Source organism: Marmota marmota, unplaced genomic scaffold (genome assembly GCF_001458135.2).
Source record: "Marmota marmota marmota unplaced genomic scaffold, marMar, whole genome shotgun sequence".
NCBI lineage: Eukaryota > Metazoa > Chordata > Mammalia > Rodentia > Sciuridae > Marmota > Marmota marmota.
The window spans coordinates 41,001,784-41,015,058 of NW_026000005.1; the positions used below are offsets into that span (position 1 = coordinate 41,001,784).

General features: G+C 39.1%; 1 long non-coding RNA gene across 1 annotated transcript; it reads left to right on the plus strand.

The window, feature by feature from the left end:
* Positions 1-1,619: 1,619 nt before the first annotated feature.
* LOC125618352 lies at positions 1,620-7,840 on the plus strand. Its single transcript, XR_007349641.1, has 3 exons — positions 1,620-2,024; positions 3,373-3,516; positions 7,615-7,840. It is a non-coding gene; the product is annotated as an uncharacterized LOC125618352 (long non-coding RNA).
* Positions 7,841-13,275: the final 5,435 nt, after the last annotated feature.

Sequence of the window (13,275 nt, forward strand, 5' to 3'; positions counted from 1 at the left end):
CTTTTTTTTTTTTTTTTTTGCTGCTGTATAGCAAGAGGCAGGAAGAGGCAAGTATGGAGACATGTAGATCAGGTGGGGAGGAGTTTAGGTAAGAGGAGTAATTAGACTTGGACATACCACTGACATATTGCCAAAAGCTGGGTGGGTAAGGGAGGGGAAACAGGCTTCTACAGTGACTCTTAGGTTTCTGACTTTTACAATGGGATGAATGATGGGGACCTTTAACTGGTTCAGGGACCCATGGGGCCAGGAAGGCAGGATCTGTGCCCTCTGCCCATTTTAGACCAGGAACCTTATGTCTAAGGTTTCATTCTTTAAATCTGGTGCTAATTATAGCCCTCTTTTGCCTATATAAGAAATAATATTTTTATTGGTTCTTTAGAGTTATAGATGACAGAAGAATCCATTTAACATAATTATAAAAGCACAGAGAGAAATTATATTTAAATACTACCCTCAATGGGCCTGGCAGTGTTTAAGGGATTTATAGACAATAATTCTTTTACTCCTCAGAACAACCCTCTGAGCTAGGTACTATCATCATTACCATTTTAAGGACAAGGAAAGCCATCGGGCTATAAAACAGAGGAACTCAGATTAGACTCCAGGGAGTCTAGCTCCAGCGGCTGCCCTCTTAACTCCTGAAGTAAGAGTTGGCTGTGATACTGAATAAAGTAGGGAAGTAGTTTTGACTTTTTAAAATTGATAAGTTTCAAATTAAATGATAACATGAACACAAGACAGTGTAAAAGTCATGTGTGCAACTTGGTATGTCATCAAAGGAGACAAGCCCACAAATACTGCTCTGATGGAATGATAGTGTTTTTTGGTACCCAGGAGGCCACCTCATGCCCCTCCCAGTAGCTACCTCTTTCTCTGGCTCAGAGACTGTCACTCTCTTGATTTCCAACATGATGGTACAGTTTCATCTGTTTTTTATTTAGTATAAGTGATAAAATAAAATTTGCCTTTTTAAGGACAAAACTGTGCCTTGTTTTCAAACCCTTTGGTCATTCAGTGGGAATTTGGAAAGCTTACTAGAAACTGACACCAAAATTGGAGGAGAAACCACTGTGCTCCGGCAGCATACTGTGGGGCCAGGCCTGGAATCAACTTACCCTGTGCTTGCCAGTGACAGGTGGCATTGAATGCCCAAGAGAAATGAAAATGATGCAAAGTTGAAATTTTAAAGGAGACATCTTGAGCATGCATGGAGAGAACTGGGGAAAAAATCAGGTGGAATTAATGTAGAAAAATGAGAGGCTAATTTATCATAGAGGACAGATTACTACAGGCAGGAGTAAAGCAGGACATCTATGGGAAAAAAAATTTGCTTAGTTGGGATGCTTGGGATGAGAAACCATTTGTAATGATTCCCTATTTCATCCATGTTGCCCACAAGGACAAGCTCTTAAAACCAAATAGTATGGAATAGGAACTATATAATACAGTATGGTTTATGTGATGCAATAAAAAAAGATTAGGGTGTTGTACAGCTTGGAATTGTTAGTTAATCAAAGCTTCATGAGTGATGAAAGGGACTTTATGATCCAATGCCTACAGTTTATAGAAGCCTAGCCTGGCTGAGTGACTGGAGGCACACTTACCCAGGGCCCACCCTGAGAAGGGGCAGCACTAGGGTCAGGGCATGGATTTTCTGAAGGTTCAGTGTTTCACCCAGTCCTGAACTTTCTCTCCGCTGAGATCCAGATGTGCATCTGAAGGCTGTGGTTAGAATCTTACAGAGGGGAGCTACAATCATCTGCAAGGGCATTTGGCATCCTACTTATTCTCCCTTCATTAAAGACCAAAGGACATTGTTGGTGGGAAAATGGTTCCTGTGGAGTTGGGGGAAGGTGACCACCTGCACCAAGAATAGAAACGATTCTTCCCTCTCTCTGGATGCTGTCCTCCCAGTTCTTTGAAGCCTGGCTTTACTGCATACTCCAACTTCAGTATCTGAAAATGTATGGAATTTCTCTCTATTTAACTCTCAGTGGATCTTCTTTTCAACACTTATTTCAGTAAGTTTTTTTTTAATATTTATTTTTTAGTTGTAGTGGGACACAATAACTTTATTTATTTATTTATTTTTATGTGGTGCTGAGGAGCAAACCCAGGGCCCCGCACATGTGAGGCAAGCATTCTACTGCTGAGCCACCACTCCAGCCCCTCAGTAAGTATTTTTTTTAATGTACTTTTTGGATAATATCTTGGTTGGTAAATCTCTTTGTCTGCTTTCTGTAAACTCCAGTCATCAAGGGACCTCTGTTTGGTTCACTGCAGTAACCATAGCACATGTACAGTACTTCACCCATAGTAAGTACCAAGTTAAGATTTCCTGAATAAATGAATAGACTTTTTGGATAGCCTAAGTGATGACTGCATGTTCTTGAATGGCAGCTGCAGCAGAGGCAAATTGAGGTTGACAGGAGGTTATACATACCTTTGGGCTTTTGAAAGCCATTCTTCTATCAGGGGGCTTGGATATTCTTGGTACTTTTAACTGTTTGTCTCTGGCTCCTGGGCATGGATGGCAAAGAATCTATGGCAGATGACACAGCTCAGTCCTGTCACTGAATTTTTCTTAAAGTCTGTCTAGTACAAAAAGGGTGGGTTCTTCAATGTGTTTAACATCTAGGATATTTTCCTTGGTGGCTCACCAAGGCCTTGGGGGCCTGAGGCAGGAGGATCACAAGTTTGAGGCAAGTCTCAGCTAGTTAGCAATGCCCTCTGCTACTTAGCGAGACCCTGTCTCAAAATAAAAAAAAAAAAACAAAATAAAACAGGCTGGAGATATGGTGCAGTGGTTAACTGTCCCTGGATTCAATCCCTAGTTACAAAACAACAACAACAACAATTCCGTGTGAGTTTGGGAAGAGGACTTTAGATGTGATCAGATCATGAGGGTAGACCCCCTGAATGAGATTGTGCCCTCATGAAAGACTACAGAGATCCCCTTGCCTCTTCTGCCATGTGAAGACACAGCAAGAAAGCACCGTGATCAAAGGGCAAGTCTTCACCAAGCTCTTAATTTGCCTTCATTGTGGACTTCCCAGTCCCTAGAACTATAAGAAATAATTTCTGTTGTTTATAAGCCACTCAATTTATGGTATTTTGTTATAGCAGCCCACGTGGACTAAGGTAGTGATTTTTCCTATTTAAGAGATGTCTTACGAGTATTGGTGCCTGGATTTTTACTTTTGGGTCAAATTCCATGCCCATAACAGTCCCTTTCTCCTCAAATTTATAAGACAAAAAGGCATTTCCCAGGCTCAGACATGGTGAGAAGTTACCTGGCAAGTGGTACATGTGGATAGTCTCTTTATGTGAAGAACCCCAATGTGTTGGCTTAACATCGTTTACATTCAGCAGAGAAACAGTGCCACTTCTAGTGAAAGATATTTGGCATCCCATCCAGGCCCATGGCATTCGAGAACCAAGATGGCCCCCATCTCTAGCAGGGCAGCAGATGCACCTGTGGGAAAGCAGGTTTGGGCTGGAACAGAGCCAGAGGTAGGGCCTTTCATTTTATACACATATTTTTAGCTTAAATCCACAGAGTTATTTTCCTCAAGGAAATGTTGGCAAAATAGTGCAAGTGTAACTGAGACCATATGGTGTAGTATTTGTTTTCTTATTAGGCAAAGACTATTAATTTGTATAGCAAGTATCTTTTGTGAATATATTTTAATGTGAACAAAGAGCAATCCTTAAACTGCCTTTAAAAAGTAAGGCTAATACCGTTCTTTCACATCTATTTTAATTTATCTAACTACCATCCAATGTTTCTGCATTTAAAAAACATTTAAATTTAAGGAGCTTCTCAATTCAATTGCAAATTGCAGTAGAAAGCTGAAAATAAAAATCTACAGGATTGGGATAATGATTTATCTTTTGGCTTGTTTATCCAGTTAAAAGTCAGAGTGAACTTACAAATTAAATGATCCATATCATCAAATAACAGTCAACATTTTCTTGGATGAGACAGTGTAAACACAGATGAATTGGTTCTTAGGCTTTACATTTTTACATTTTGTATTATGTTTTATGTAGATTTTTCCATATGTCCTTTGGCTAAACCAAAACAGAACTTGGATATTTGATTTACTCCTAAATTGAACTGATGATTTGTGTTGGGCTAACAAGCAGGCTGTGAATTAATTTTTAGTAGTTTGAATTCTCTTTGGCTTTGGTACTAAATTTTGATAAATCATTTAATGTGGTTTGTCATTCTCAGGTCTTTTCCCAAAATTTCTGTCATATATATATATATATATATATGCCTGTCTGATATATATATATCATATATATTATATATGAATATATATGACATATATATATACACACATATTTATACAGACATGCACACATGCAATTTTTTCATTCTTGAAAGGTTTTATCTATTTTTTGTTGAGATATAATTTATACACAGTAAAATTCATGCATCTTCAGTGCTATGGTAGACAGAATAATGGGCTTCCAAAGATGTTAACATTCTAATCCCTGAAAACTGTGAATATGTGTCCTTATATAAAAAAGGGAATTTTCCAGATGTGTTTAAATGGAGTACCCCAACACGGGGAAATTATTCTAGATCTTCCATGTGACCAAATATAATTGCAAAGTTTCTTAAAAGAGGGAGGCAGAAGGGAAGAGGATGTGAAAACTCCATGTCCATTATTCACTTTGAAGATGGGGAAAAGAAACCTTGAGTCAAATGTTGTGAGTGACCTCTAGAAACAGAAACAGCAAGAAAACGCATCCTCCAGTGCCGTTCAGAAAGGAACTCAACCCTGCCAATCTTGATTTAGTCTAGGGTGACCTTTGTTGAATTTCTGGCCTACAGAATAATCAGAATAGTCTAATTTTGTGTTGTTTTAAGCTACTAAGTTTGTGGTAATTTGTTATATCAGCAGTAGAAACCTAATGTAACAATTAAATGCATTTTTGCACTTGGTAAATCTGTGTGCCACCACCCAGAACAAGATAAAGAACATTCCCACCATTATGGACAGTCTTCTCATGTCCTCCCCAATTGATATCATTCATGAGAAGTAACCATTAATCCAACTTCTGTCTTCATGGGTTGGTTTTGCCTGTTCTTGTCATTTTATAGATGGAATCACATAATGTGCTTTTTGTGTGTGTCTGGACCCTTTTTATAGCATGTTTTTGAAGTTCATCTGTCAACATCATTTATTTTTTATTGCTATGTGGTATTCAACTGTATTAATTTGCTCTTTTTCTTTGTAGCATTAATAATAATGCTCCTTGAATATCCTTATGCAGTGATTTTTATGGACACATGAACTTATTTCTCTTGGAGATGTACTAGGAGTAGAATTGCTGGGCATAAATAGGTGTATAACTCTGGTAAAAACTGCCAGTAATTCTCCCAAGTGGTTATACTATTGCAGAGTAATTTTGCAAAGATTTGAACCAGAGGTACAAAATCTTTCTGGAAGGACATTAAAAACCCTGCATAAGGTCCCCTTTTATTGAAGTTATTTATGGAAAGGTGTTTGAAGGAGAGCAAAGAGCAAGCTGGGAAGGTGGCTGGAATTCTGGGCATGAAATTTTTAGCTGCCACTTCAAATACATGTTTAACTCTGTTCAGGGTACATGTCAGAATCAAAGATGATAATATAGAACTTACCTTAGCACTATGATGTGCTAATCATTATTTAGGAAACATCAAATGACAATTGTGAAAAAAAAAAAAAGCAGAAGCAGAAAAGTTCAGAAAGAGTTAGGGATGGGATTCTATCTTGCAGATAGAATAACATGAACATGGCAATCTCCAGAGCTGGAGGCTGAGGCAAGAGAATAATGAGGTCAAAGCCAGCCTCAGCAACTTAGAAAGGCCCTAACTAACTCAGCAAGACCCTGTATCTAAATAAAATACAAAAGGGCTGGGGATGTGGCTCAGCGGTTAAGTGCCCCTGGGTTTAATCCCCGGTACCAAAAACAACAACAAAAATATATTGTATATATTTATGGTGCACCAAGTAATGCTTGGATGTGTGTGTACACTGTGGAAGGGCTAAGTCAAGCTGATTAATATATATATTGCCTTATATACTTGTCTTTTGAGGGGGGTGGTATGTGGTAAGAACACTTAAAATCAACTCCCCCAGCAATCTTGTTTCACCTTTCATGTTGCAAACAAGTGTGTCTTCCACAATCAGTTAGTGCCACGTTTGTCACATGTTGTTTCTTGTTGGTGATTTTGATGTTTAAAATGGCCCTCAAGCCTAGGGTGACATGCTTTCTGAAGCTTCTAAGTGCAAGAAGGTATGACTGGCCTTCTGGAGAAAATACAGGTGTTCAATCATGGTTAAGAGCTGCGAGCTATGAGTTCAATGTTAATGAATCTCAAATATGTTAAACAAAGTGTCTTTAACAGAAACACACATGAAACAGATCGTTGATGAAGCTGTTGAGTCAGAGGCTCCGAGGGCCCTAACCTTGTCCTTACCCAGCACAGTGGTTGAGTGTTCACTCATCCATGTTCACAGTGATGTTCTAGAACCTAAGTACTGTGAATAATGAAAATTGGTTGTTGATAGGACTCAGTTTCTCAGTTCCACTGACATCTCTGAGAAATTTCCAATGATGAAATGCTCTAAGCTAGCATAGAAACTAGAGGACATGTAGAGTTCTCACTAGCATACTAAGAGAATTTGAGAGTGAGTTGATAGTCAAATTTTATGTGAGCCTGTCTTACACTCTTTCAGATTCTGGGGATACAGCTTCATATTTATTCATGTGTCTGCTTTGTTAAAAAAATCTAAAATAGATGATAAGTTTGTGGCAATATTCAAAGAATCATAGAAATGTCAGTGGTAGAAGACCTCAAATACATCAATCCAACTGCCCTTTTCATAGATGGGAAATTTGAGGCCAAGCTGGGTGGAGGGATTGCCATGATTTGAAATTTCATTCTTTTTGATGCCTTCTATTTAAGAAATACATTTCAAGCCGAGGAAAGGAAATGACAATAATAACATTTTATGAAACTTGTTTAAAAAGAGATATGATAAGAATACATTGTGTATTATTAGTTTCTTATACTCTTTTTTTTAAAAATTATTTTTTAGTTGTAGTTGGACACAATACCTTTATTTTATTTATTTATTTTTATGTAGTGTTGAGGATTGAACCCAGGGCCTCGCACATCCTAGGCGTGTGCTCTGCTGCTGAGCCACAACCCCAGCCTGAGTTTCATATATTCTTTAGTGATGGGCCATAAATAAAGATTAGATTCTCAGATAATTTAGAATTCTATCATTGCAAGTCCAGGTATAGCTGATTGGCATAATGCTAGAGAGATCTTCTTAACTAGAGGACTGTCAGATCACTTCATCTCTGTGTGATGGAATGCATTTTTGAAGAATTATTATATCCAGTTTTGCTAAAGGAACACTGTGGGAACCCTGATTACTGACGTCACCAACATGGAACTGAATCCTTTGTTCCCCTGTTTAGAGTGAGGTAGACATGATGACATAATTTATGATATCTCCATGATTCATGTTTATTAATAATATTTAAATATTATTATATGTGATAAAATTATAAACTGTTTATTTTTCTGTTTTGGACTGAGAGGACATTATCATGGTCTAAAGAGAAGAAATCAAGCCAGAAGTGAGAGGCCATGAGGTGTTTGGATTCTGGTGATCATGCACAAGGGTGATACTCCCAGCTCCCCGCCATCACTCCGTCTGAGTAGCTTTTCTGTGTGATCAACAGCCTTGCCTCCTGATTATAAAAGTTCACTGTAGAATGTTTGGAAAATAAAGAAGAGTATGAAGAATAAAATACTTTACCATGCAGAGATGAGCACTTGAGGGGTTGGATCCATTTTATTGATTCTTCATGTGTATCTATCTACTATCGTGTTTGTTTAGTTGTTTTAAATAAGAAAATGGAATTGTGTGCTCTGTTGTGTACCATAGAAGTGTAATATATCATTTGTACATTTGCATGTCATGAAAAACTCTATCATATATAAAATTATACCCCAAATTTTATGAATTTTTGAACATCAGAGATACATACACACTCTTTTTTTTTTTTTACACTCTTTTGTAAAACAATATCACAGTGAGTGGCTTTGTACTCTTTTCTTCTTTTTTATTGCACAGCTTTGGATCAACTCATCAGGAAAAACTGCTAGACCTGTAATTACTGGGTTAAGGGGCATAGGGAATTTTCCTAGGATCAGCCCAGGTTTTCCTGAACCCATTAATTATAACAGTAGGGCCTTTTGATGTGGTGGCAGGAGGGGAAAGAGGTTTTCCTTGTGGTGGTAGCAAATCCATTAACGGCTCCAACTCTGTAACTAGGGTAGAGTCCTGTTTGGATAGAATAGCTTCTCCCTCCAACCATTTTCCTGGAGGATGGTACCTGTGGTTAAACTGTTTTAATTTTTAAAAATGTTAAATTTGCAAATCATGACTAACTAAAGCTGGTATACTGATGAAAATATGACATTGTACAGAAAACTTCTTTGAATATTTAAAAGAACAAATATTTTTGAAGTGGTTACTCTTGAAATTTTCTTGAACCCAGAAAATCCAAGCATATAGAGAACTTGACTCAGTTTCTTTTTAGTTATTCTTAAAAGCGTTTATAAGAGGATTAGGCACATTGGTCTTAGAAGACTTTAAGAACTGTAATTCCTCCCACCTAAACATGCATGCATATGTTATATATATATGTATATGATATATATTTATGTATACAATGTAGAAAAGAGATATGGATTATCTTTGTGTATGTGTAGCTTCCAAGTAAACCTTTCACACATTTGAAACGATGATTGTGAGCTTAAAAACATCCAAATTGAGTTAAAAATAACATTTGGGTGAAATCATTCTGACCTGGGCAGTGCCATTTACTCTGTATATACCTATTTTATTCCTCAAACAGCATTTTTTTTGGGGGGGTCAGCATTTATTTAATAGAGGAGAAAACTGAGCCTCAGAGAAGTGAAGATCCTATCCTCAAATTTGACCTCATATAAAAAGCTTGGTCTGTCCAGTTTCTTTCTTTTTTTAAAAAAATATTTATTTTTCAGTTATAGGTGAACACAATATCTTTATTTTATTTTTATGTGGTGCTGAGGATCAAATCCAGTGTCTCACGCATGGTAAGCGAGCGCTCTACCTCTGAGCCACAACCCCAGCCCCAGTTTCTATTTCTTATGACACTCTGCCTCTCTGGGAAGTCTGGCAATTTTTTTTTTTTTAATTCCTGAGTAAGTTCTCTGCAATCCCACCACTCTTTCTTTCTTTTCTTTTGTTTAAAAAAATGCTCATTTTTTAATTTTTAGGTGTAGATGGATACAACACAATGCCTTTATTTTTATGTGGTGCTGAGGATTGAACCCGGGTCCCGCCATGTAAGGCGAACGCTCTACCGCCACAATCCCAGACCGTCCCCCCCCCACTTTTTCAAATATTTATTCAGTCCTTCATTAACAATTTTTGAGCAAATGTCCCGAGTAAGATTTTAGAAATAGAAGAATTACAAAAATACCCAGATATTCTTCATCTTTGATGGCTTTGGCAGGAAATCATGGGAGTAGAGACTATAATATGCTGTGATGGTCATGAGAGAGCAGAATTATGAAATTTTATAGAGTATGTGACATGGACTAGGGGCCAATGAACTTGAGGTCCACCCCTACCAATTTCACTCACTTCTCTAAATACTCTCCTACTCAGATTCACCCTCACACATGTTCACACTCTCTCGAATATTCCCTTATTCACTCTCCTACAACCCACTCAGGTTTGAATGTTCTCCAAAAGACAATGTGGAATTTAAAAAACAAAATTCATTTTGTTTATGTCAGAAGCAAAAAGATGCACATTGTTTTATTGTAAATATCATCAGTCAATGGGTCACTTGGAAGACTCAGAGATGGTAAAATATCCCCAGATTATGTACTGTGAACTTGCCAATCAAAGATTATTTAGACAACACCCAATACATATTAGACACTGTGCTTGTTAGGGTAGAGATTGAAAGTGATAATGATGCAAAAATGATTCCTACCACCAGCAGTAAACTACTGAACAATGACCCAGGCAGTGGGTGCTCAAGGTAATCAGAGGGGGTGGAGATGACTTCTGAGATGGAGGGGACCGTGAGACTTATGGGTGGTAGTGGTTATGTCTCCCTGGCTTGGGATTGTGAATAAGCATAGTCATCCTGGACTGAGTGAGATATGATTGCTGGGGCTTCGCACCCTTCATGATGAGTCTGGGTCACACCACTAAGTAAACTACTAAGGTGGGCAAAGGTGGTGTAGGAGAGCAAGGAATTTATGTTGGACAGTGGAGGAGGGGTCCCCCAAATGTGTAAGACCATGCAAGAACATTCAGGGGTGAAAAGACTAGATTTATGAGAGTGTAAACTGATCAGTAGATTAATCCACTACTGTGGGTTAATGGGTGGTGACTATAGGCTGGTAGGGTATGTCTGGAGGAGGTGGGTCACTGGGGGGTGCCCTTGGAGTTTGTATTTTGTCCCTGGTGAGTGGAGCTCTCTTTTGCCTTCCTTGTTGCCATGCCCTGAGCTGCTTTCCTCTCCGTGCCCATCTGCCATGATCTTGGACCCAGAGTTACAGAGTCAACCATCTATGGACTGAGACCTCTGAAACCATGAGACAAAATCAACTTTTCCTCCTCTAGGTTGTCCTTGTCAGCTCTTTTCTCACAGCAATAAAAAGAAAATCTGACTAAAGCAAGAAGGGAGGTGGTGAAGAGCTGTGCCTGAGGGCAGCTGCTGGGACGGGACTGTAGGTCATCCCACAAACCTGCTCCTCATTTACCTTGAGGAAGAGAAGCTCTTGGGACTCACAGAGGAGCTGCTCTCTGAATGTGGGTCACCTGAGATACAGGCTCCCTGTGGCACAAGGGGTGGACCACAGCAGCCATGGAGATGCACAGTTGGGATGCCTCCTGCCCCTGCAACCCTGGGTTCTGTAGGGATAGAGACTTTGATACCCAAAGTGGGTGCCCTCTTTCAGGGATACAGTGAGGGTTCTGCTGCATCATGAGCCTCTGCTTTTGCCTGGACACTTTAAAGTCCTTGTGTTTAGTGATTAGTAGCCCTGAAGAGGAATCATTGTCATACCAAGCCATTGGCCTTGGCCTTCTGGACATGCAGCAGGGACAGACCTGTGTGGGACTCAGGTCATTCACTGGGTGCCTCCAGGTACTCGCACATTTTCTGGTTCTACCTCAACTTGACTGTAGTTCTCAGGAATATATTTGTTAAAAGCTCCTCACAGGATTCTAACTGGGCAGATAGAAGTGAAATTACTGAGTAATCTCTTTTCTCCCATTTCCTTTCTCAGATCTGTTGTACACACAGGAGATAGATAACAGGGTGTTGTCACTCACAAACATGGGAGATTCAAGATGATTTCTGCACTGCAGGGAACAAAAACCCAAGCACTTTATTTAACATGGATAATAACAAATAACACATAATAAAGCCTGGTAAATAAAAGTGCAGGTAGTTCTTCATTTTCCTATATCTCTAGACTTGTTTGTTTTTTTCCTTTTATTATTCTTATTACTATTTTTTTTTTTCTTTTGAGGTTGTCTCTTCTCACGTGAGGGATTTCTGTATATTCTGTAAACAGCAATTTCTCACAAAGGCTCTATATTTTATTTTCTTCTTTTCAATGTTACTATTTTCTCCTGTTTAAATGTATCCTCACGTTGAATCCATGGCCTGTGAAGTAAGATCTAGCCAGGGTGAAGAAAGTCAAGTGAAAGGCTCTGAAACTCTTTCTCAATCCTTGAACAAGATATTAAATCAAAACCAGTATGGCATCATAAGGGGCATGGAGAGATTAGGGACACCCCTAAAGCTGAAGGGATACAGAGTTGGTGGCCCCCATCACGTCTCCATTCAGTTAACCAGTAGAGATTCAGTGAAAGTTGGCAGATCTGGAGCATGGCTATAGGTGATAGAAAACAAGACCAGATTAACCCAACCTCAGATTATAGAGTGGGGCCACGGACTTGGCAAATGCATTCTTTTGTAACCTAACTGGAGGAAGATCAAAAGCAATTTTCATTCATGTGGAAGAGACAGCAATATAGGTTTATAGTTTTGCACCAGAGCAAGGTCATCTCTTTTGCTCCTTATCATAATACAATCTGAAAAAAAAAAAAAACACTGCCTTGCTTCCATGCCTGTGGGAGCCTGAAAAATGACACCTCACCCCACCCAAAGTCCATGTCCTTAACTCCCCAAACTGAAATAGTCATGTCCCAAGAACATCCCCCAAGAACTTTGCACATGTGATTCAGGTAAGGCCCTTGAGATGAAAAGATTATCCTGGTTATCTGGGTGGGGAGCTTCATGTGACCACAAGAGTCCTTACAGGTGGAAGAAGGAGCCAGGAGATTCACAGCTGGGGAAGCAAATGTAATGTTGGAAGCAGAAGCCCATGACAGACAGATAGACAGACAGAAGACAGAAAGAGAACAAATACAGAAGGTAGAAAGGTAGAAGATAGAAAGATAGAAGATAGAAAGAAGACAGAAAACAGAAGACAGAAGAAGAAAAAGAGAAGATAGTAAAGAAAGAAGATGCAAGATAGGGAGCAGAGGCGGAAGTGGGGGAGGGAGAGAGGGAGAGAGAGAGAGGGAGGTGTGGTAACTCTGTGCTGCTGACCCGAAGGCAGATGTAGGGACCACGAGCCAAGGACACAGACCACCTCTGATGGCTGGAAAGGTAAGGACATGGCATCTCCTCTAGAACTTTCAGAAGCAACTGCTCTGCTGATATCTTGGATTTTGGACATCTGACCTCCAGAACTGTAAGATGATTTTACAGTTCCTTTTAAGCCATTAGGTTTGTGGTAATTTATCACAACAACAAAGGAACAATAATAGGAAACTAATAATAAAGATTTTCCAGAGAACATTGGAGTGATGGTATGAAGGAAGATGTTTTTGGGGATGGTGAATTCAGCAGCTTCCTGATATATTCAAGGTCCCAGGTTTTTGATAAATTTTCTCAGTGACATCCCCAGCGTGGTTTTTGCTCTTGTTTTCCAGCCAATCTCCTCATGGTGACAAGATTGATGCTTTGGTTCAAAGAATCACATCTCACACATCACTCTTCAGGAAGGGAGAGTAATAATTGTGTTTGCTCTAAGAGTAAATGCTACTTTCTCGTAATAGTAGATTATTACTTTGCCTGTGTCTGCCGTTCTTTGTGTTAATCTTTAAGTCA